Source organism: Octopus sinensis, linkage group LG20 (genome assembly GCF_006345805.1).
Source record: "Octopus sinensis linkage group LG20, ASM634580v1, whole genome shotgun sequence".
NCBI classification, from domain to species: domain Eukaryota; kingdom Metazoa; phylum Mollusca; class Cephalopoda; order Octopoda; family Octopodidae; genus Octopus; species Octopus sinensis.
Window position 1 is genome coordinate 11,445,295 of NC_043016.1, and position 26,665 is coordinate 11,471,959.

Consider the following 26,665-nt stretch of genomic DNA (forward strand, 5'->3'; position numbering starts at 1 on the left):
GGAAATCGACCCTCAGAGCTTATTCTTTGTAAGCCTAGTACTTATTCTACCGGTCTCTTTTGCTGAACAGCTAAGTTACAGGGACATAAACACACCAGCATCGGTTGTCAAGCGATGCTGGGGGGACAAACAGACACACAAACATACACACACACACACACACACACACACACACACACACACACACACACACATATATATACAACAGGCTTCTTTCAGTTTCCGTCTACCAAATCCACTCACAAGGCTTTGGTCGGCCCGAGGCTATAGTAGAAGACACTTGCCCAAGGTGCCACACAGTGGGACTGAATCCTGGACCATATGGTTGGTAAGCAAGCTACTTACCACACAGCCACTCGTGCGCCTGATGGGGATGATGATGATGATTATTATTATTATAATGATGATGGTGATGTGGATGATGATGATAATACATATATATATATATATATATATATATATATATATATATGAGGTGGGGGCACTGAAAAGTTTCTGGCATTGGATAAAAGAAAATACAGGAGGATCAGTTAATTATGATTTTATTCAACATATTCCCCTCTCAGATTCACACACTTATTGGAACAGTTCTTCTGTTTTTCTAAGTCCTGTAAAAATAACTCAGAATGTTGGGCCTCCAACCAGACCTTTCACAATACCCATAAAGCCAAGAACATTTCAGCACTACCTCATATGTGTGTGTGTGTGTTTATTTATATGGCATCTTGGGCAAGTGTCTTCTGCTATAGCCCCGGGCCAACCAATGCCTTGTGAGTGGATTTGGTAGACGGAAACTGAAAGAAGCCTGTCGTATACATGTATATATATATATATATAAATATATATATATATATATGTGTGTGTGTGTGTATGTGTGAGTTTTTGTGTATGTGTGTTTGTCCCCCTAGCATTGCTTGACAACCGATGCTGGTGTGTTTACGTCCCTGTCACTTAGCGGTTCGGCAAAAAGAGACCGATAGAATAGGTACTGGGCTTACAAAGAATAAGTCCCGGGGTCGATTTGCTCGACTAAAGGTGGTGCTCCAGCATGGCCGCAGTCAAATGACTGAAACAAGTAAAAGAGTAAGAGTATATATATGTATATAGTTTACTGTTTGTTTACATGAAACACCAGCACTTAAAAGTGCACAATATGGACTTACGCTAAAAGTATGCAAAATCTGATACGTGTTTATTTACGAATAAGGTAAATAAGGGTGTCCACTCAACTGTGGATTTATTCATTTGACTGTACGCATCAACGAATTAAGAAAATGTGGTTGTTTATTTTATAAATTTTGCAATCAATGCATTTTCAAAAACTCACATGATGCCAAATGCTGATTTATCAGACCTCAAGGTCCACTTTTGAAATTCCCCCAAAAAAGAATCAAGGTCGAAAAGAATTTGTTTCTCTCTCTCTCTCTCTCTCTCTCTCTCTCGCTCGCTCTCGCTCTCTCTCTCTCTCTCTCTCTCTCTCTCTCTCCTCTCCTGTTTTTTGTGCCTTGTTTTTGCACATCTAGGTGCAGCTAAGATTGTGGTTAAGAAGCTCATTTAGCAACCATGTAGTGTTGGGTTCAGTCCCACTGCACAGCACCTTGGGTATCTGGTTTATATTATAGCATCAGGCTGACCAGTGTCGATGAATTTGGTTGACAAAAATTATATCTTATATCTATATATGAAGTGTGTGTGTGGGGTGGGGAGAAGGGATCACTCCATCAGTTATGACAATGAGAGTCCCAACTGATCCGATCAACGGAACAGCCTACTCATGAAATTAATGTGCATGTGGCTGAGTACTCCACAGACACATGTAACCTTAACGTAGTTCTCAGCGAGATTCAACATGACACAGAATGTGACAAAGCTGGCTCCTTTGAAATACAGGCACTACTCCTTTTTGCTAGCTGAGTGAACTGGAGCAATGTGAAATAAAGTGTCTTGCTCAAGGACACAACGCATCACTGTGAATTGAACTCACAACCTTACAATCATGAGCCGAATACCCTAACCACTAAGCCACATGCCTTCACAACTATCTATTTATTTATATCTATATATATACTTTATTTAAAAGCAGCAGAAATTCAACAAAGCCTGTTACTCGGAGTTTCACGTCTCCGTTCGTCGGACAGTTTTGTTAAAATTTTAACAAAACTGTCTGACAAACGGGAACGTGAAACTCCGAGTAACAGGCTTTGTGTTGTATTTCTGCTACTTTTAAATAAAGCATATTGCTCTACCCCTGTATTTGAGTACTCTTTTTTTCCACCTTGTTTCACATTTATGTGTTTACTCTGGTATATATATATATATATATATATATAGTATGAAGTGTTTTCACCAAGATGACTCGACTAGTAGGAATTTATATATACATACATATATATAATATATAATTATATATATACACACACACATACACATACACACACACACACACACATACCAGTAATCCGTTGCCATATCACAGTTTACCTATTGCACACTCAGTATATCCAGGTTTCTGTGGTTGATAGGCATTTATATGTTTTTAGATTTTAATTATTTCTGTGTGAAGTTTTGGAACGTAACAACTGCAATCGCCGAGGGATTACTGTGTATACATATCTATATATATATGTAAATAAATGTATAAGTATGTATTAATATAAGTGTATATGTATGTGTGTGTGTCTATATATATGTATGTATATGCCAGTGGGGCAAGCTAAAGGAAGTAGATAGCTTCTGTTATCTAGGTGACCAAGTTAGTAGTGGAGTGTACTCTGAGAGCGTAGCAGTGAGAACAAGATTAGGCTGGGCAAAATTCAGAGAGCTCCTACCTCTGTTGGCAACAAAGGGCCTCTCTCTCTTAAAATGAAAGGCAGATTGTATGATGTGTGTTAACAGCAATGCTACATAGCAGTGAAACATGGGCTGTGACTGCTGAGGATATGCATAGGATATGCATAGGCTTGAAAGAAATGAAGCCAGTATGCTTTGCTGGATGTGCAATGTCAGTGTGCATGTTTGACAGAGCGTTAGCATTTTGAGAGAAAAGGTAGGCATAAGAGGTATCAGATGTGGTATGCAAGAAAGATGGCTGCATTGGTATGATCATATGATGCATATGGACGAGAACAGCTGTGTAAAGAAGTGCTGATCTCTAACTGGAGGAAACCTGTGGCAGAGGTAGACACAGGAAGACCTGGGACAAAGTGGTGAAGCTTGGTCTTCGAACTTTGAGCCTTACAGAGACAATGACTAATGACTGAGACCTTTGGCAGTATGCTGTGCTTATGAAGACTCGTCAAGCCAAGTGAAGTTGGTGTCATGTAACTGGCATGCACACATGCCAGTGGCACATAAAAAAATACTGCTGGAGCATTGGGCCTGACAGAGGCGAAGTGGCTGAGTTCCTTTCAGGCATTGGGCCTCACAGAGGCAATGACTAAGACCTTTGGCATCATGTCATGCTTGAGAAGAAGACCCATCAAGGCAAGCAAAATCACAGTTGTGGTAGATACCAGTGTCACGCAAATGGCACCTGTGTCAGTGGCACATAAAAGCACCCATTTACACTCTTGGAGTGGTTGGCATCAGGATGGGCATCAGGCCATAGAAAACCATGCCAAATCAGACTGGAGTTTTCTGCAGCCTTCCAGTTTGCCGGCCCTGGTCAAACTGTCCAACCCATGCCAGCATGGACAATGGACATTAAATGATAACGATGTATATATATGTATGTATGGTGTTCCATTTTATGTGAATGTGTTCACGTAACTCTTGTCTTGACCTTGCACCATAGTTGTAAAATGATTCTCCCTGTTATAAAAGCAGTGCTCTTCAATTCCAATCTTCCATGTAAATAGACCGATAGAATAAGTTCTAGGCTTACAAAGAATATGTCCTGGGGTCGATTTGTTCAACTAAAGGTTGTGCTCCAGCATGGCTGCAGTCAAATGACTGGAACAAATAAAAGAATAATATATATATATATATATATATATATATATTAATATATATATATATATATATATTTGTGTGTGTATGTGTGTGTGCTTGTCCCCTACCACTGCTTGACAGCTGGTGTTGGTTTGTTTATATCCCTGTAATGTAATGGTTGGTAAAAGAGACAAACGGATGGAATAAATACCAGGCTTTAAAAAATTAGGTGGTGGAGTGGGGGGTCAATTAATTTGACTAAAATAAAATCCTTCAAGGCAATGAATGACCCAGCATGACCACAGTGACTAAAACAAATAAAAAGATAAAAATAGAATCTTGTATGAAAATTATTATTAATGATAATAATAATAATATTATCATTATTATTATTGTTGTTATTATTATTATTATTATTATTATTATTAGTATTATTATTATTATTATTATTATTATTATTATTATTATTACAGAGACAAAGTCAATGCACAGGGGAAAACTAAATCTTACATAATCAACAACAATAGCAGCAGAACTTTACCATTCCACTGACAATGGAATCAATACAAAGACGGAAATCATATACATTACTCTAAGCTGTTATGTTAAAATCATTCTTAACAACAAACAGTCTCTGACATTAGAATTTCAAGCTTGGATGGCATAATTTATATCATAAAATCTGATCTCACATACATTCATGCAATGTACTGTCATAGATACATTGATAAGTGGTTGAAAAATTTGTTTTGTAACCATGTGATTTGAGGGTTCAAACATCACTGCATGGCATCTTTAGCAGGTGCCTTCTACTGTAGCTTCAGGTTGACAATACCTTTTCAATGAAAGGCGGTGAGCTGGCGGAAACATTAGCACGCCTAGTGAAATGCTTAGCAGTATTTCCTCTGTCTTTACGTTCTGAGTTCCAATTCTGCCATGTTTGACTTTGCCTTTCATCCTTTCGGGATTGATAAATTAAGTACCAGTTGCATTATGGGATTGATGTAACCGTCAGGCCCCCTACTCCAAAATTTCGGGCTTTGTGCCGAGAGAAGAAAAGAATATTTTTTTTATCCGCTGAGGTTGACTTTGCCTTTCGTCCTTTCATGGTCGATAAATTTCGGACCTTGAGCCTGAGAGTAGAAAAAATACCTTTTCAATAAAACTGGGTAACAAGGAAACTGTACAGAAGCCCATTGTATATATATAGATATCTTTTTATCTTTTATCTTTTCCTTGTTTCAACCATTAGACTGTGGCCATGCTGGAGCATCACCTTCAGGAATTCTTAGGCAAATGAATAGACTTCAGTACATACTTAACTATATTTTTTTTTTACCAAGCCTAGTACATAGTCCATCAATATTTTTTGCTGAACTGCTAAGTTATGGGGACATAAACACACCAGCACCAGATGTCAAGCAGTAGTAGAGGACAAACACAGACTCAAAGGCACACACACATAGATATATATTCATATATATATATATGACGGGATTCTTTCAGTTTCCGTCTACCAAATCCACTCACAAGGCTCTGGTCAGCCTGAAGCTATAGTAGAAGACACTTGCCCAAGGTGACACACAGTAGGACTGAAATCGGCACCATGTAGCTCAGAAACAAGCTTCTTACCACAGAGCCACCCCTATATATATATACACACATATGTATGTATACACACACATATGTATGTATACATCATCATCCTTATCACTTAACACCCTTGCCCCATACTGACATGAATTGGTCAGTTTGAGGAGGACCCAATGAATCCAAATATTGCTTCATTCTCCAGCGTCTTCTTTGACAAGGTTTCTACAGCTCAATGCTCTTTCCAACGCCACCCACTTTTCAACAGAAAGGTGTACAGACCTTGTCAGGGTGCTGGTAAAGTGACGCTCGCAACAATCACGCTCGAATGGTGCTTTTCACATGTCATCAGCATTGGAGCCAATCTGAGGCCCCTGGCAACAATCACACTCGGATGTGCTTTTAATGTTCCACTGGCATGAGTGGCAATTAGGCGGTACTGTGATCGGTCACGTCAGCGATTTTGGTTTGTTTACACTTGCTTCAATAGATCTCTGCAAGCAAAGTTCATTGTCCAATGAATGAGGGGTACTCATTAGTGGGCCGGTTACACCCCACGTTCAGATGTGCTTTTAACGTTCCACTGGCACAAGTGCCAATCAGGCAGTACTGTCATCGTCCATATCAGCAATTTTGATTTTGATTTCACTTGCCTCAATAGGTCTTCACAAACAAGATTATTGTCCATTGAATGAGGGGTTTTCATAAATGGGTTGGTTACACCCACTGGCATAGGCCATGGGCTATGGTCTCACTTGGCTTGTCGGGTCTTCTCAAGCACAGCATATCTCCAAAGGTCCCGGTCACTAGTCATTGCCTCAGTAAGGCCCAATGTTTGAAGGTCGTGCTTCACCACCTTATCCCAAGTTTTCCTGGGTCTACCTCTTCTACAGGTTCCCTCAACTGCTAGGGTGTGACACAGCTGTCCTCATTCATTCGCAACACATGACCATACCAGCGCAGTCGTCTCTCTTGCACACCACATCTGATGCTTCTTAAATACAACTTTTCTCTCAGGGCGCTTACACTGTCGTGTATGCACACTGACATTACACATCCAGCGGAGCATACTGGCTTCATTCCTTGCAAGAATACGCATGTCTTTAGCAGTCACAGCCCATATTTCACTGCCATGTAGCATGGCTGTTCACACACATGTGTCGTACAGTCTACCTTTTACTCAGAGTGAGAGGCCCTTTGTCACCAGCAGAGGTAAGAGCTCTCTGAACTTTACCCAGGCTATTCTTATTCTAGCAGCTACTCTATCAGAGCATCCACCCCAGCTACTGACTTGGTCCCCTAGGTAACAGAAGCTATCAACTACTTGTAGTTTTTCTCCCCAGCATGTGACAGAAGCTGTTCTCTGCACATTTTCAGTGTTTATTGCTCCTGAGCATCTGCCACATACAAAAACTATCCTCCCCGTTAGCCTCCCTTTGATATTGCTGCACCTCTTACGTGTCCATAGCTTACACTGGGTACATCTTAAGCAGTTTCTTATTTGTTTATTGCCCACAGGGGGCTAAACACAGAGGGGACAAACAAGGACAGACAAAGGGATTAAGTCAATTACATCGACACCAGTGCATAACAGGTACATGATTTATCGACCCCGAAAGGATGGAAGGCAAAGTCGACTTCGGCTGAATTTGAACTCAGAACATAACGGCAGACAAAATACCACTAAGCATTTCGCCCAGTATGCTAACATTTCTGCCAGCTCACCGCCTTTTAAGGAGTTTCTGCTTACACCTTCTCTACAGATCGAGCAGGGCCATCTACCTGAAGGGATTTGTGGTTGTATATGTGTGTGTGTGTATGTGTGTGTGTGTATATATATATATATATATATATATATATATATATATATAAAGATGTAGGTGTAGATGTATGGTAAGAAGTTTGCTTTCCAGTCTCATGGTACTGGGTCTACCCACAGTGATTTTCAACTTAATATTTACATGTTGTTATTTATAGCTATACTAACAGTATCGCCCGGCGTTGCTCGGGTTTGTAAGGGAAATAACTATAAAGCAATTTTAGAGAGTTATAGCCAAAAAATAGCAAAATAATGGGAAAAAAATTATGGTAAATTTTTTTGAGAGTTAAAAAGGTCGAGTTGCGTCCCCTAGACAGTCTGTCGTTTGTGTTTCTGATTCTCGACCCCATGTCGAATTTATCGATTTTTTTCAGAACTGGGGGAACTTTTCAAAATTTTCGCTGCGTTAGTTTTGAATTATGACATTGGGCTATGGGTGTGTCAAGTTTCATCAGAATCAGTTGAAAGCCGTGGTCAGGGTGAGGGTACAACCTGACAGACACGCAGACAGACAAACTGCCGTTTACATAGAGAGAGATTTATGTGTGTGCGTGTGTGTGTGTATTAATTTAAATGTATAGCCAAAAGAGCTACTAATAGTTTCATACTATTATGATACTTGAACAGGCAGTGGCACGTAAAAAGCACCGTTTGCCAGCCCCGTCTGGCTGCTGTGCCGGTGGCACGTAAAAAGCACCCACTACACTCACGGAGTGGTTGGCATTAGGAAGGGCATCCAGCTGTAGAAACATTGCCAGATCAGACTGGAGTCTGGTGCAGCCCTCTGGCTTCCCAGATCCCAGTTGAACCGTCCAACCCATGCTAGCATGGAAAGCGGATGCTAAACGATGATGATGACGATGACGCCATGCATTTTAAAGCAATCTTTCAGGCTCTGCATATGCATTATAAATAAATAAATAAATGTATGTATGTATGTATGTGTGTGTGTGTATGCATGTATGTGTGTGTGTATGTATGTATGTATGTGTGTGTGTATGTATGTATGTATGTGTGTATGCATGTATGTATGTGTGTGTGTATGTATGTGTGTGTGTATGTATGTATGTGTGTATATGTATGTATGCGTGTATGTATGTGTGTATGTATGTGTGTGTGTATGTATGTATGCGTGTATGTATGTATGTATGTATGTATGTGTGTGTGTGTGTTTAATGTCTGATGGGCTTCCACAGGGTTTCTTTCTACAAAGTTCACATTTGCAAAATCTCGACGTATTAAGCTAAATGTTTTGTTACATAACTAACTTTCTTCCATACAATGATATATTTGCTATAAAACTACTTTCGTTTCACACACACACACATATATGTATAAAACTATCTTTGTGATATATACAAAACTATCTTTGCGATATATACATCTAGCCATATATCTTTGTTAAATAACTTCAGTCATGTTTACACACACATAACTTGCACACGCAAATTTATTACATATCCATATATTTTGTTATATAACTATGTTTTCTTAGTAGAGATCTATATTTGCTATTTAAATATCTGTGCTGTATTGATTTGTCTTATAGATCTGTTTGCTATATAGGTCAATATGAAATTCAATGTTATAGAATATCCAATTCTTTTCATTTGAGAGCTTTGCTTCTCTTGGTGAAACTCGCAGAAACCCTCTTTCTTTCTTTCTCTCTCTCTCTCTCTCTCTCTCTCTCTCCTCTCTCTCTCTCTCTCTCTCTCTCTCTCTCTCTTTCTCTGTGTGCGTGCATGTGTGTGTTTCTGAAAATGTATATTTAGTGTAAACTACAGACGATTTTTGTAAATAAACTATATCTACACTCACTAAGCTTAAAAAAAATTATCCATAATCAACATCAATTTGGATGCAGTTTCTTGGTTAGTTACGTATTTTTCTATGTTGAATGTCATCATCATCATCATCATCATCATCATCATCATATTACATCCATTTTTACCATGATTGCATATGTATGGGCAGGTTTCATTGCATCTCACCTCCTGACACAGCCCCTTGTCCTGTGGTACATGTGGTACATCAAGGCGGCGAGCTGGCAGAAACGTTAGCACGTCGGGCGAAATGCGTAGCCGTATTTCGTCTGCCGTTATGTTCTGAGTTCAAATTCCGCCGAGGTCGACTTTACCTTTCATCCTTTCAGGGTCGATAAATTAAGTACCAGTTACACACTGGGGTCGATGTAATCAACTTAATACCTATGTCTGTCCTTGTTTGTCCCCTCTGTGTTTAGCCCCTTGTGGGTAATAAAGAAATAGGTATTTCGTCTGCCGTTACGATGTGAGTTCAAATTCCGCCGAGGTCGACTTTACCTTTCATCCTTTCAGGGTCGATAAATTAAGTACCAGTTACGCACTGGGGTCGATGTAATCGACTTAATACCTATGTCTGTCCTTCTATGTTTAGCCCCTTGTGGGTAATAAAGAAATGGGTACATGTGGTAAGAGAAAAACATCATCAATCTCTACTGTGTTGTCTTTAGGGTGGATTTTTTGGGCATTATTTTCTTTTTTAACAGTTTATACATTTCCTATCACCGACCACTTTATAGCATAAAGTAGAGGTGAATTTTATTTTGTCTTTGGTACTAAAGAAATCTGCAATGGAACTAAAAATCCTTCTTTGCTCTATATTCAGAGTAATTGCTCTTCTTAATGCCTGCATTGCAGCTTCCTGACTCCACATCTTCAGTTGTTCTTATCTATATTTCAGTATACTCTTTACTCTTTTACTTGTTTCAGTCATTTGACTGCGGTCATGCTGGAGCACCGCCTTTAATCGAGCAACTCGACCCCGGGACTTATTCTTTTGTAAGCCCAGTACTTATTCTATCAGTCCCTTTTTGCCGAACTGCTAAGTAACAGGGACATAAACACACCAGCATCGGTTGTCAAGCAATGCAAGGGGGACAAACACAGACACACAAACGCATATATATATATATATATATATACATATACATATATACGACGGGCTTCTTTCAGTTTCCGTCTACCAAATCCACTCACAAGGCTTTGATCGGCCCGGGGCTATAGCAGAAGACACTTGCCCAAGATGCCACGCAGTGGGACTGAACCCGGAACCATGTGGTTGGTTAGCAAGCTACTTACCACACAGCCACTCCTATGCCTATGTCTTTTTCTTTTAAATCTTTTGTTTTAACAACTAGATGCCCTTCCTTATCACTGGCCACATTACAGTGCAGAATCAGTGTACTTTATCAAGACGTAGATGCTTCATCTCTATTGCAACACTGAGAAATTCCACGTAGAATACTCAACGTATGTAAAATTTGTAAAACAAAGTCAGTGTGGCAGGAAAAGGAAGTGATTTTTATTAATTGTCGATGATGATGAAATTACTCTAACAACTTAACAACTTATACTTTTTAAACCTAGTACTTATTCTATTGGTCTCTTTTGCCGAACCACTAAGTTACGAGACATAAACACACAATCGGTTGTCATGTGATGGTGGGGGGGGGGGCAAACAGAGACACGAAGACGACACACACACACACATAAATACATACATCATCATCATCGTTTAACATCCGTTTTCCATGCTAGCATGGGTTGGACGGTTCGACCGGGGTCTACATACGACAGGCTTCTTTCAGTTTCCGTCTACCAAATCCACTCACAAGGCTTTGGTTGAACTAAGGCTATAGTAGAAGACACTTGCCCAAGGTACTATGTAGTGTGACTGAAACCCAAACCATGTGGTTGGGAAAAACAAAATACCTTTGCCCGTCCACTCATCCATCTATCCTGCCCACTATTCCTGGGGTTGTGGGACTAGAATCTTCAGTCACATCCTCCATAGGATCCAATCAAAAATAACCATCATTAGACTTTCCCGCTCTTTCTTTAAACATGACCCACTGAGACTATAGATATCATCCAACCATTCCATTCTTGGTCTACCCCTAGGTCTTCTCTTGGTTGGCTCAGCTTGAAGACTCCATCTTCCAATTCTTTTTTGCTCTAGGCACAAGGCCCAAAATTTTGGGGGTAGTGGGCCAGTCAAGTACATTGACCACAGTATGCAACTGGTACTTAATTTATTGACCCTGAAAGGATGAATGGTAAAGTCAACCTTGGCGGAATTTGAACTCAGAAAGTAAAGACAGACAAAATACTGCTAAGTATTTCGCCTTTCTTGTAATATTCTAATCACGTGTCCAAAGTACCAGAACTGTGGATGGATGGATATATATATATATATATATGTATATATATGTATATATGTATCTGCATATATTAACATATATATACTCTTTTACTTGTTTCAGTCATTTGACTGCAGCCATGCGCCACCTTTAGTCAATCAAATTGACATCAGGACTTATTCTTTGTAAGCCTAGTACTTATTCTATCGGTCACTTTTGCCAAACCGCTAAGTTATGGGGATGTAAACAAACCACCATCGGTTGTCAAGCGATGTTGGGGGGACAAACACATATATATGATGGGCTTCTTTCAGTTTCTGTCTATCAAATCCACTCACAAGGCTTTGGTCAGCCTGAGGCTATAGCAGAAGACGCTTGCCCAAGTTGCCATACAGTGGGACTGAACCTGGAACTATGTGGTTGTGAAGCAATATTCTTACCACACAGCCACACCTACGCCTATATATATATATACACACACACACACACACATATATACAAATATATATATACACATACACACATATACACAAACATATATATATACATACATACATAGACATATATATCTACACACACACACACACATATTGTATATAATGTGGTTTCAAGTGGAATGGTAGTGAAACAGTAGAGCAGCCAGTATTATATTCCTGCTATATTAATATATTCTTCCTTGTTTGTTTTTTTTGTGTGTGTGTGTATGTGTCTGTTTTTGTACATATGTGTGTATTTGGTTGTAATTTTGTATTATATTTGGGGAAAAAAAAACAAAAAAATTGTGACAATGTTTCAGCTATATATTCATGATGGGATGGTAATTATGTCCAAAATCAAGATACTGGGCACCACACACACGCACACGTTTATTTTTTGTCTCACACTTCTTTCAATCACTGGACTGCATCCATGCCGGGGGGGGGGACAGCCCTCTGCAGGAATTTACTTAAAGCAGGTCAACCGTACTACTTATCTGTTTATGGCTGATATATGTATTTTATTGGTCCCCTTTTTTGCCAAAATGCTACATTACAGCAACATAAACAAACCAACACCAGATGTCAGATAGCAATGAGGAGGCAAACACAAAGACAAACACATGCACACACACACACCTATAACATATATATATATATATATATATATATATTATATATATATATATATAGAGAGAGAGAGAGAGAGAGAGAGAGAGAGAGAACATAAAGAATGTTAGGTGTGAGAGATGAATATATTTATATCCCCAATTGATATCCAATAAGATTACAGCTTTCCTCATGCAAAAGTAATTTCCCTGATTGGATCTACTGGATTTCAGCTGTACAGGACTCTACATTTCACTCCTCCATGTTAGATTACTACGTGGTTTGGTAGCCAGATACTCTGGAGGAGCTTACTTGTGATTGTCCTATGATTCTTATACATCCATACATATGTATGTGTGTGTGTGTATGTGTGTATATATATATATATATATATATATATATATATACTCTTTTACTTGTTTCAGTCATTTGACTGTGGCCATGCTGGAGCACCGCCTTTAGTCGAGCAAATCGACCCCGGGACTTATTCTTGTAAGCCCAGTACTTATCTATTGGTCTCTTTTGCTGAACCGCTAAGTGACGGGGACGTAAACACACCAGCATCGGTTGTCAAGCAATGCTAGGGGGACAAACACATACACATATATATACATATATACGACAGGCTTCTTTCGGTTTCCACTCACAAGGCATTGGTCGGCCTAGGGCTATAGCAGAAGACACTTGCCCAAGATGCCATGCAGTGGGACTGAACCCAGAACCATGTGGTTGGTTAGCAAGCCACTTACCACACAGCCACTCCTGCGCCTTTGGAGATATATATATATATATATATAGCATCTCAACATATTCTTTTATTCTTTTACTTGTTCCTGTCATTTGACTGTGGCCATGCTGTAGCACCATCTTACAGGGTTTTGTAGTCGAAGAAATCAATCCCAGGACTTATTCTTTTTAAACCTAGTACTTATTCTATTGGTCTCTTTTGCCAAACTGCTAAGTTACAGGGAACATAAACACACCAACATCGGTTGTCAAGCAGTAGTGGGGGAGATAAACACAGACAAAGACATGCAGACATAAATATATATACAACGGGCTTCTTTCAGTTTCCTCCTACCAAATCCACTCACAAGGCTTTGCTTGGCCTGAGGCTCTATTAGAAGGCACTTGCCGAAGGTGCTACACAGTGGGACTGAACCTGGAATCATGTGGTTGAAAAGGAAACTTCTTGCCACACAGCCACATCATATCAGAGCCTTTAAAGACGACACTTCTATTGGCTTTCAGCCATCAAAGGACTAAGCCACCCCCAAATTTATGAAAGGAGCTTCATCAATGATGTATAAGCAGGACTAGCTTGAGGTACTGGCAACTCAGGAAGTCCCTTGGGGCACCATGTTCTTGGGGGTGCCATGGAAGGAATGACAAAGGCAAGGAAACTTCCATGAGACTATCAGCTGGCGCACAGCGGGGCTCAGCTTGGCCAGGGTTGCCACCAACCCTAAAGCCAGCCCTGTGTGTAGGTATGGCTCTGTGGTTAAGAAGTTTGTTTCACACCCATGTAGTTCCAGGTTCAATCCTATTCTTGGCACCTTGGACAGATGCCTTCTATTATAGTTGACCAATAAATACCCGGTGAGTGAGCTTCGTCAGCAGAAATTTGATGGATGGAAGCACATCTTGTATGTACATGTGTGTGTGTGTGTGTGTGTGTGTGCACGCATGCATGTTGCCATTTCACACTGCTTAATCTGATATATATATATATATTATATATACACATATACATATGTATGTGCAGGTATGAGTATGTCGTGTATACATACCACACCATCGAGAAGCGAGGAAAGAGATGTTTTAAAATGATAACGATTATGATATACGGATGTAAATTGACAGACAGACAGATAGATAGATAGATAGATAGATAGATAGATAGATAGATAGATAGATCTAAGTAGATAGATAGATAGATAGATAGATAAATAGATAAGTAGATAGATAGATATATAAGTAGATAGATAGATATATAAGTAGATAGATAGATAGATAGATAGATAGACAGACAGACAGACAGATAGATAGATAGATAGATAGATAGATAGATAGATAGATAGATAAGTAGATAGATAGATAAGTAGATAGATAGATAGGTAGATAAGTAGATAGATAGATAGGTAGATAAGTAGATAGATAAGTAGATATGTTTCTTTATTAGCCACACAGGCTGCACACAGATAGAACAAATTACAAGGTAGAGCTTTTCTTTTGAAGGTATTAAAAAAAAAAAAAAAAAAAAAAGGAAGGGGGAGGTTCGATCAAAAGGGATCGTAAAAGGAGAGAAAGAGGACAAAAATAAGGGGGTTTAAAAAAAAAAAGGGGGGGGGGGAGAGGAAAAAAAAAATGATCAATAGGGATCGTTATCACAGAAATGTCAATATGAAGTGTAAAGGGGAGGACAGGTGAGGTTTACCCGTGGAAAGAAAAGCCTGCGGAAAAGACCACGGTAACCTCGGTCAATGAAGTCACATTTTATATTTCTTTTTTTTTTTTTTTTTTTTTTGCAAATAAGCAACTCTCTGTTTTCGATTTCTGGGTTCATAGGACTATGCTCAAGGTGGCTTCGTCATTCATACGTGCCATTCTTGCTACATTCACCCATCTTTTTTTAAAACATTCGCTAGACAAAACTTGCCTCTCTACTCTCACTTTCCTTTTCAAGTGGTACTTGAAGAAGTTGATGAGAGATTGACCAGAGAGGAAAGTGTTTGTCTCCAATCCTTTCAGACGCGTCCACCAGATACATTCCTTCGCCATAGCCACAAGGATGATGAAAATAGTTCTTCCTTCCCGTTTGAAGGAAGGAGGCGTGACAATATTGACGATAGACTCAGCTGATAAACCGACTCGTCCCACACGCGACAGCAGTTGTTCGACATAAGCCAACAGGTCGGAAATTGTTGGACACTGAACGAGTGCGTGCAGAACGGTTTCGTCGCTCTGACGCATCTCGGGCAGGTCGGCCCCGTGTTTCTCGAGCCGTGTCTGTAGAGCTTATCCCGAACGGGTAGCGCTTCTCGGTAGCACTGCCAGGCCAGGGATCTCTGGAAGTTGTCCATGGGCCCTGGCCCGAAAGTCGTCCGAAACAGGCGGGTCAGGTACTCCTCGTCGACGTCCAGGTTCGCCCCGAGCTCGTCGTCGTACCTCCCCTCCACTAAACCCCTATAGAATGCTTTGGTTGTGTTGAAGTCACTTAAGGTCGACCCAGGACGGCAGAGTTGCTTGAGAGCAACGCGACACTCGCGGTGCCATTCGCCCTTCCTCGGCCTCTTTTTGATCCACGACTGCAGTTCGGTCATGGAGACGAGCTGCGGGAAAGCGTGCCTCACAAACGGCGACCAGATAAGTAGATAGATAGATAAGTAGATAGATACATAGATAGATGATAGATAGATAAGTAGATAGATAGATAGATAGATATATAGATAGATAGATAGATAGATAGATAGATAGATAGATAGATAGGTAGATAGATATATAGATAGACAGATGGATGGGTATACATACGTATGTATTTATGTATAACTGCAAATAAACACGAGTCTTTTTATTCACACACGCTTATGAATGTTGCGTTATGCATGCATGATGTCAATATATATTTGCAATGCATCATACAATGTAATTCACACATGTGTGTGGCTGAAATACGCTGTTACACCACAAAAGATAGTCACAGAATCGCTTGGTACTTGTGTGAGTGTGCAAGTTGTATATAAATTACTAATTTACTCTCAAGGACTGAACTTTTCTATCAGCCCGCCTTCTTCCCCGTCACGTTGACACGCGCTCTCTCACTCTCTCTCTCTCTCTCTCTCTCTCTCTCTCTCTCCCTACCTCTCTACCTCTCTCACTGTGTTTCTCTCGCCATCACTTATACCACACCCTCCTTCTCTCTGCACCTCAGTTTCTCACTTACACACACACACACTCTTCCTTTCTGTTTCTGTGTAAGCGCGTGTGTATCTCTCTTTCTCTGTCTCTCTGTCTCTCTCTCTCTCTGGTCTTTCTCCCTCTCTTTCTCTTTCCTTCTCTTTCTCTTTATGTCTCTGTCTCTTTTTTTTCTCTCTCTCTCTCTGCCCTTTTCTGTCACTCTTTCTTCCTCTATTTCACCACCACTGTCAACAAAACCGACTGATTCTGACATTGCTTTTCCTCCTCCTCCTCCTCCTCCTCCTCTTCTTTTTTTTTTGTTTTTTTCCGAATCTTTTTTCTTTTTCCTCTTCAGCCTCTCTCCTCCTCCCCTACCTACCCCCCCTACCACACCCCATCGTTGCCAACACCAATCTATTGGTATACTGCAAATAAATAAATAAATGAATAAATGAATAAATGAATAAATGAATAAATGAATAAATAAATAATCTATTTTGTTCAACATAAAATTTCTTCTCATCCACATATTAACCAGACTACCACTACTACTGCTACTACTACTACTTTAGCTGCAGTAACAGTAGTAGTGGTAGTAACAGTAGTAGTAACAGTAGTAGTAGTAGTAGTAGTAGTAACAGTAGTAGTAACAGTAGTAGTAGTAGTAGTAGTAGTAGTAGTAACAGTATCAGTAGTAGTAGTAACAGTATCAGTAGTAGTAGTAGTAGTAACAGTAGTAGTAGTAGTAGTAGTAGTAACAGTAGTAGTAGTAGTAGTAGTAGTAGTAGTAGTAGTAGTAGTAGTAACAGTAGTAGTAGTAGCAGCAGCAGCAGTAGTAACATTAGCTATACTTGCACTGCTAAAACGAAAATATTACTACAATCGTTACTACAAGCTATCATTTTCATGTTTGTGTTGTAACACACACACACACACACATATATATATATACACACATATATATATATACACACATATATATATATACACACATATATATATATACATATGCATACATATGCGTGTGCATATGCATGCATGCATGTGTGTCTATGTTGTGTGTATAATATGTTACTTCATTCTGGCAACTACCACTATCAAAACAACAACACCATCCAACAACACCAAGAACAACAAAAACAACGTCGATACCAACAACAATTTTTACTATAGTACTACAACTACTATTACAAAGCGGGCGGCGCTACCAATCATAGTACCGATGCTATTACTACCGCCATCAGCACAAACTACCACCACCACCACCACCACCACCACCACTACCACCACCACCATCGCCGCCGCCGCCGCTGCCACCACCATCGCCGCCGACAACAACACCATTCCTATAAGTGCTAACACTAGTAGTACCATTTACTTGTGTCATCACCAGAACGTCTTTTGTGAAGCATTTTTCAAAAGTGTAAGAAAATAATAATGCTGCTACCTCCGCTTCTATTATTATCACTTCTCAGACATCATTTATTCAGGTATGCATTGTTTATCAATCTTCCCAATGAATATATATTGTGCATATATATATATTATATATATATATATATATATATATATATATATATATGATGGTTTGTATGTAGTAATGTGTCTATGTCTATGCATATATATATATATATATATATATTATATATATATATATATATATATATATATATATATATATATATGAATCTGTATTAACATAAACATACGCATACATACATATGTGTGCGTATATATTTATATTTATGTATGTAATATATATATGTGATATAAATATATGCAAGCACATATATGCATATATATATATATATATATATATTCATATCTATCTCTCTCTATATATATATATAGATAGATAGATATGTATACACACATGCGCGCGCGTGCACATACAGTATCATGAGTATATATATGTATTTGTTCAATAGTAATAATAATGGTATATTATTTGTAGTTTTATTGTCAAACCGTTATTACATTATCTTTGTTGTTGTTGTTATGCATTATTGCTCTTTTAATTGTATTTATGCATTACCACTGTTACCAGCATCAACATTATTACTGTCGTCATCATCATCATCATCATCATCGTCATTGTCTATATATATATATATATATATATATATTCACATGCAAGTACAAACATTTACACACGCACACACACACACACACACACGCATACGCACACTCACAAAACATTGCATTATGCATCTTCACTCCGTTCTTGTGTATGTATATGTGCACGCACTTGCGCTGCGCGCTCTCGTGCGTGTGCGTGGAACGAACTGTTGATGTTGAGTGCTTTCCTTGCTGCTACCAGCAAGATATCATCATCATCATCACCATCATCATCATCATCATCGTTATCATCATCATCGTTATCATCATCATCATCATCATCATCATCATGGTACAGTTCTTTGTTATCGTTGTTGTTATCACCCTTGTTATTATAGTTGCAATTATATATATACGTACGACTGTTTCACGCGCTATTTACTTTCTATATATCCTCGCTTTCACTTACTATGTCGTCATTTTCATTAACACCTTTATACATACATGCATACATACATACTTACACATATGTAAAACGTATACATACACACACACACACACTTATATATCACTTATGCACAAGCATACACACACGTGTGTATTGTGTTCGAAATATGTTTCTAGTTTTTTTTATATTATTATTTTATTGGTACTTTTTCTTATTTTTCTCTTAATTACGATTTCTTTATTTATTTATATGATTTCTTTATAATAATAATAATAATGATGATAATAATTTCTTTATTTTTCTTTTAATTATGCAAACATTAATGATGTTACTGTTGTTTGATTCAGAGGTCATCTCTGATCAAGCAGATTTAATATTATAAAAAAAATGTTGTTTGATCCAATCACGACCATCCTGCTCGATTTATTTATTTATTTATATACTTATATTTCTTTTCTTTTTTTAAAAAAAAGAATGTATTACTGTATTATCTCAACGTGTCCTTCACTACTTAAAAAAACAGCAGTGTTGTGTTGTGTTGATTTCACTGCTGTCTATTTCTAGCAGATCGGTCGATCGTCCGCATAAAGGCTCTCTCGCTGATGGTTGTGGTGGTGGTGGTGGTGGTGGTGGTGGCGGCGGCGGCGGGGGTAATGGTGGTGGTGGTACTGACGATGATGATAATGGAGTTAAATGTTGGTACATCCACGATATATGCTTAGTACAATCTTGGATGTTGCTACGATTTATCTACCAACACGCGACATACTCTTGCAGATAGTGCTGCTGCTGCTGCTGTTGTTGTTGATGTTGTTGATGATGTCGATGATGATGGTGATGATGATATGTTGTTTGTTATGTGGAAATTACTGGTTGCCATTAGCTTCAAATAACTAGCACAGGTGTATGGCGAAAATACAGCTGTTTAGCAAACATACCACATATGTATGCATACACACACACACATTATATATATATATATATATATATATATATATATATATATAATGTGTGTATATGTGTGCATACATCAATAATCTATGCTTGCATGTATGTGCATACATACGTGCACGTTTATAACAGATGCCTTATAAATCATAAATATAAACACGCGTATGTTTGTGTGTGTGTGTGGAATAAAATCAAAACGAAAAATGACTATATTTAAATACACACATCAAGAGGTGTAGATATGTACACACATACACAAATATACATGTAACTGAGTGTATGTTTTATACATATAAATTATATCTGTTTATGCGTATATATATATATTTGCATGTATGCATGCGTTTATATATATATTTGTGCGTATGCATAAGATGTGTGCACATATGTGCATATACACATATGTGTATGTGAGTTTGTGTGCATGAGTTTGTGTGTATGCGTGTTGTTGTATGTTGCATGCACGCAGACTTTGGGGCACACGCGCGCACTCACTCGTTCGACGGAATGTCTCTACCGAACGACAACACAGCAATCCTTTCAACCAACATAAATCTATAACGTAACAACTAGAGTAGATGGTGCATGCAGGCATGTCTGCGTGTCTCCCACATACACAACTTGCTTTTGTGTGTGGTGAATTACACGTGTGATATATTAATTCTAATAATAGTAAATTTTCGAAGGTTTCTTTTTCGGCATTTTGTTTAGTAATATAATTTCTTATATTTTGTGATACATCTTACTACACAAGTGTTTCCCATTGACTTTGTTTCCTCATAACTTCCAGAAAAATGGATTTTATTTTTATGGTATTTATCTACAAATATGCTTCAGAAGGTGTAGATTCCGATTATTTCGGAATTTGTTATGAAAGTTCTTTTCCAAGGGTGAGGAGAAGATTTTCGGAAAATTCTCATAAGTTGGACTTGTTTCCTCACAACTTTCTGAAAATGGATATTTCTATTTGAGAAATTTTCTACAAATACCGTTCTGATGATGCATATTGCGATTATATCGGGATTTTAATATGAAGAAATTTAAAAATTGGCGGACTCGCACATACATATTGACATATGTCAAAAACTTGAAATTTCGAGAAAAATTGTAATGTGTGTCAATAATGTATAGGTACAAGCATACTATTTTGTTGTTATTGTTGTTTTTTACGTATTAAATTCCAACGTAATCGTAGTCTACACAATCTGAAAGATATTTGTCAAAAATATCACACACACACACAAAAAAAAAACAAAATTCATTTTCGTAAAGTTGTGAGGAAACAAAGTCGACTTTCATGAATTTTCAAAAACTCCCCTCTTTACCCTCGGAAAAAAAGAATTATAAGAAATTCTGATATAATTGGAATTTGCAATATCTGAAGCATATTTGTAAAAATATTTCATTTTTTTAAAAATATCCATTTTTCTGAAAGTTATGAGGAAACAAATTCGGTAGGACACACTTGTGTAGGTGTGCCGTTATTGTTGTCATCATTGTTATTATTGTAACAATAATTAGCAGAAATGGTTAGAACATCAGGGTGGGGGGAGATGTTGGAGAACAGGAAATCATTATGAAATTTGTTGGAGATCAAATGTCTCTGCAGCTGGTAGGACCGGATTCACGTCAACAACTAATGGCCTACTTGACTTTATCCGGGTAATATGGTCCGTAGATGAACGTTGCGTATCCAATGTCCGAGTTCTGCTGTAGCAAGGCGAACCTCGCGGCAGAGACTCCTCCCCAAGCATTTCAGGAGACCAGCATTTATGTCCTCCTACAGTTCTTGTCATGCGTTATCAACAATGTCCGGCAAGAGAAGATAACCCTCCTTATCTACGAAAATTCGCAGAGCATCTCGGAATATAACAAAAACGCTTCTACCCATCTCTGAGTTTAGAACGTAGTCGCTTAGGTGTAAGGTGGAGGTCGACGATTTCTGTTGCTGCGTCGAAGTTCTGCTACCACTCGCTGATTGACATTTGCTAATACATTTGTAGGTTATGTTTTGGTTTCCTGTTGATGGTTCGTGATCGACAGGCCCAGATCCGCTTCGTCGATATAACTATCGTACTCCTCTATCTTTCTTCCTTTGGGGCACACACATGCTGGTCTGTCCGGGAGGCGTCTCTACTCGAGTGCATCGCGGGTGAGTTTCTGATTGGCCTGTTCCCTTGCGATCATCGAACCTTTGTTTTCAGTTACTGTAAAGCAGTGGTTTTCAACCAGGGTTCCGCCAGTACAGTCCAGGGATTCCGCAAGAAGTTACAAAACTGCTAAAATCAGTAATTTTTAATTCTCCTGTGCAGATATGTGTGCATAAAACTATTAAATTATTGCACAGGGGTTCCTCGAACCAGTGGAATGTTTCCTTGGGGTTCCGCTCCAGCAAAAAGTTTGAAAAGCACTGCTGTAAAGTGTCGAACCAGTCGTTGACTTACTCTGTTTTACGAACACCTGGTAACCCGCAAGTATCTGATGCTCAGTGGCATGGTTCCGATTATCAAAGTTTTTTTTTTTTCTCTCTTTCTGTTTGGCAGCTTGATCACGCTGTATGATCTGATTGTACATTGCACCTGTTGATGCTGATTTCGTGTGAGGTATCTTGATTGATATTGTACGATTAAACAAGCTTTCAGCTAGGCTGATAGCTGTCGAATTGCGTGCAGTTGCACGTTAATTCAGTCTACGGTCTGTGTCTGGGATCGGGTACCTCAGTGTGGGCTATGTTCAACTTCCGCATAGTTTTCTGCAAGTCCATTGCTCTTAAGGTGTTCTGACTCAATTCGCCTGTGCATGAAACCTTGTCATTTAGCACATTTCCCTAATTCCTCTGACTGGAAAGGAGTTTCATTATCCCCTTTTATCACCCCAGGAATACCATGGGCACATAACATTCTATGAAGATTCGGAATCAATTAATCCACCGAGGGTCGTTGTGACAGTTTCTACTTCAGGGAAACCTATTTCTTTATTACCCACAAGGGGCTAAACACAAAGGGGACAAACAAGGACAGACATAGGTATTAAGTCGATTACATCGACCCCAGTGCGTAACTGGTACTTAATTTATCGACCCCGAAAGGATGAAAGGTAAAGTCGACCTCGGCGGAATTTGAATTCACAACGTAACGCAGACGAATTGCCGCTAAGCATTTCGCCCGACGTGCTAACGTTTCTGCCAGCTCTCCGCCTTTCAGGGAAGCCGTAGTATTCATCTACCCGAAAGAAAAACTTGAATTTTCTTCAATAGGTCCTTTAAAGTCCATGCACAAATTCTGTCACGGCCTTTCTGGAAATGGGTTTGGTTTCAATGGTTCGTAGTGATAATGAAAAGTTGCAACTAGACAAGCTTTACAGCTTCTGGCAAATTCTTCGGCCATTTTGTCCACATTGGGAAACCAAACTCTGCTTCATATCTTTTGATTTGTTTTTGTCAGGTTCTTGTGCCTTTCATGGGCAACAGCAATAACACCGGCTTGTAAGCTTCTCAGGGATAACAAGACATGGGCCTCTGAGAAGTAGTGATTTAGCGATTGCCAATTCTGCAAAAATGTTGTATTGCCTGCTTTTTAATTCTTTTGAATATTTAAACAAGTCAAATGAAAAATGTTTGGAAGAACCCTTCTGCTTTATGAACTCGCAGCCAGATGTTTTATCAAAAAAAAAAAAAAAAATTTCCAAAGTTTGAAGCTTTTTGATGTCTTGGACCTGCGTATAGATATCGATAAACGTTTTCGAAGTGTAACAAAAAAAGATTACTGGATTTCCCATTGAAAAGTATAACAAAGGCGCAGGAGTGGCTGTGTGGTAAGTAGCTTGCTAACCAACTACATGGTTCCGGGTTCAGTCCCACTGCGTGGCATCTTGGGCAAGTGTCTTCTGCTATAGCCTCGGGCCGACCAATGCCTTGTGAGTGGATTTGGTAGACAGAAACTGAAAGAAGCCCGTCGTATATATGTATATATATATATATGTGTGTGTGTTTGTGTGTCTGTGTTTGTTCCCCTAGCATTGCTTGACAACCGATGCTGGTGTGTTTACGTCCCTGTGACTTAGCGGTTCGGCAAAAGAGACTGATAGAATAAGTACTGGGCTTACAAAGAATAAGTCCCGGGGTCGATTTGCTCGACTAAAGGCGGTGCTCCAGCATGGACGCAGTAAAATGACTGAAACAAGTAAAAGAGTAAGAGTAATTGTATAATCAAATGGTTGCATGAGCACTAAGGATACAGATATACAGCAGTTCTATGATATAATTAAATAACTCGAACATGAAAATTACGGATGCAGAGAGAAGTTTAGAAATATGTCCCAAAACGACGCGACTGAGGGGTCGCAGCAAGTGCTACAAACTACTTTATCGAGTGTATCTGTGTGCAAGTGTTAGTTCCCAAGAAACTTCTTCCGCAGAAAATGGCTTCTGATCCAGTCTCAAGTATCAGTGAAAAACGATCGTTTTTCTGCGTGTTAACACAGTCAAAGAATAGCGAAGCATCTCCCGTTCAGTATGTAAATGAAAGTGAGGCGTTTAGTAAGAAGACTTTTATTGCCACACAACCAAGAAGTTATCTAAACATGCATCGAGAATTCGCAATTTATGGCTACTTTTACCGATGGTAGTCAATGCGATGTTAATAATAATAGTAATAATAATAATAATAATAATAAAAGTAATAATAATAATAATAAAAGTAATAATAATAATAATAATAATAAAAGTAATAATAATAATAATAATAAAAGTAATAATAGTAATAATAATGATAATAATAATAATGATGATGATGATAATAGTAGTAGTAGTAGTAGTAGTAGTAGTAGTAGTATTAGTAGTAGTAGTAGTAATAATAATGATAAAGATCTTTTTTAGTTACCTAGAAATTATGTTACAAACTGCCGTTCAAACCGAAAAGATCCAATAATAATAATAATATTAATAATAATAATAATAATAATAATAATAATAATCCTTTCCAGAGGAGGCATAAGGCCTGAAATTTGTGGGGTGGGAGTGAGTCGATTCCATCGACTCCAGTGTTTCACTGGTACTTAATTTATCGATCCCGAAAGGATGAAAGGCAAAGATGACTTCGGCGGAAATAATCCTTTCTATAATAGGCACAAGGCCTGAAATTTGGAGGCGGGGGGGGGGATTGTTGATTACATTGACTCCAGTACTCGACTGGTACTTATTTTATCGATCCCGAGAAGATGAAAGTCAAAGTCGACCTCGGTGAATAATAAATTTAATACGAACCACTAACAATATCGAACATTTGATTGCTGGAATGTCTTTTTAGCTTGTAGGAGAGGATTCACGTCAACGAGTCATGTCCAGCTAGACTGCTAACCGTATAATATCGTCCATAGAAGAAGGGATACTACAATGTGTTATACCACAGAAACCTCATGGCAGAGACTCCTTCCCACGCATTCCAGAAGACCATTATTAAAATCCTCCCTCAGTTCCTATCAATAAAAACCCGTAGCGCATTTCAGAATAAATCTTTATATATAAAAGTCAAGTTGTGTGTCTGTCTCCTACGATTTAGATTCCAACTACTCCCACATTTTGCGTGCAGTTTAACCAAAACCGAGTATCTTATAGTCGTGATTCATATCGAGCCTTTCTGGTATTAGCGCGCGTCTACGATGAGTCTACGATTAAAAAAAAAATTACCATCATTTTTTTCCATTTTAATGCATTTTTCGCTATTATATAAGGGAAGTAACTCTCTAAAAATGTCTACGATGAGTCAATGATTTAAAAAAAATTTACTATCATTTTTTCCCCATTTTTAATGCATTTTTTGCTACTTTTTGGCTATGACTCTCTAAAAATGCTCATATAGTTATTTCCCTTACAAACCCGAGCAACGCCGGGCGATACTGCTAGTATCACAAGTTCTTTACGTTTTGAGGTCGACTTTCAATTTCTTCCTTCGGTGAGGTTCGTAAAAAAAGTACATTATTAGTCAAATGCTAGAGTCTCTATTTGATCAACTAACTCCACACAGCCCACAGCATTTCTAACCTTTTGTCTAAGTAAGAAATTGTTATTATTACATAACGATTTGGATTCGCAAAGATTCCCTTGAAACTATAAACAAAACACATGTTTTCCGTTGAAATTCCACCTGCGCTTTCTTTGCTTATTTTCATACTTCCGGGTTCGATGTATCAATATACTAGGAGTTCTCTCTTTACTCTTTTACTTGTTTCAGTCATTTGACTGCGGCCATGCTGGAGCACCGCCTTTAGTCGAGCAAAAATCGACCCCAGGACTTATTCTTTGTAAGCCTAGTGCTTATTCTATCGGTCTCTTTTTGTCGAACCGCTAAGTGACGGGCACGTAAACACACCAGCATCGGTTGTCAAGCAATGCTAGGGGTACAAACACAGACACACAAACAATATATCACACAATACATATATATATATATATATATATATATATACATATATATATATATATATATATATATATATATATCTATATATATATCATATATATATACATATATATATATACGACGGCTTCTTTCAGTTTCCGCCTACCAAATCCACTAACAAGGCTTTGGTCGGCCCGAAGGCTATAGTAGAAGACACTTGCCCAAGGTGCCACGCAGTAGGACTGAACCCTGAACCAAGCGGTTGGTAAACAAGCTACTTACCACACAGCCTTTTTTTTTTTGCCTATG

At 38.6% G+C, this 26,665-nt stretch overlaps 1 protein-coding gene across 2 annotated transcripts in view; it reads left to right on the plus strand.

Moving 5' to 3' along the window:
* Positions 1-26,665, plus strand: part of LOC115222524 (probable serine/threonine-protein kinase DDB_G0282963) — a 315,550-nt gene that overhangs the window by 42,169 nt on the left and 246,716 nt on the right. Inside the window, exon 1 of one of the 2 annotated variants that reach the window (XM_036511680.1) lies at positions 17,776-17,991. The exons of the other annotated variant lie outside the window; for it this stretch is intronic. The gene's annotated coding sequence lies outside the window, so the exon portion shown is untranslated. Of the gene's footprint in view, positions 1-17,775; positions 17,992-26,665 lie in introns of those variants that run through there. 2 annotated transcript variants of the gene reach the window in all.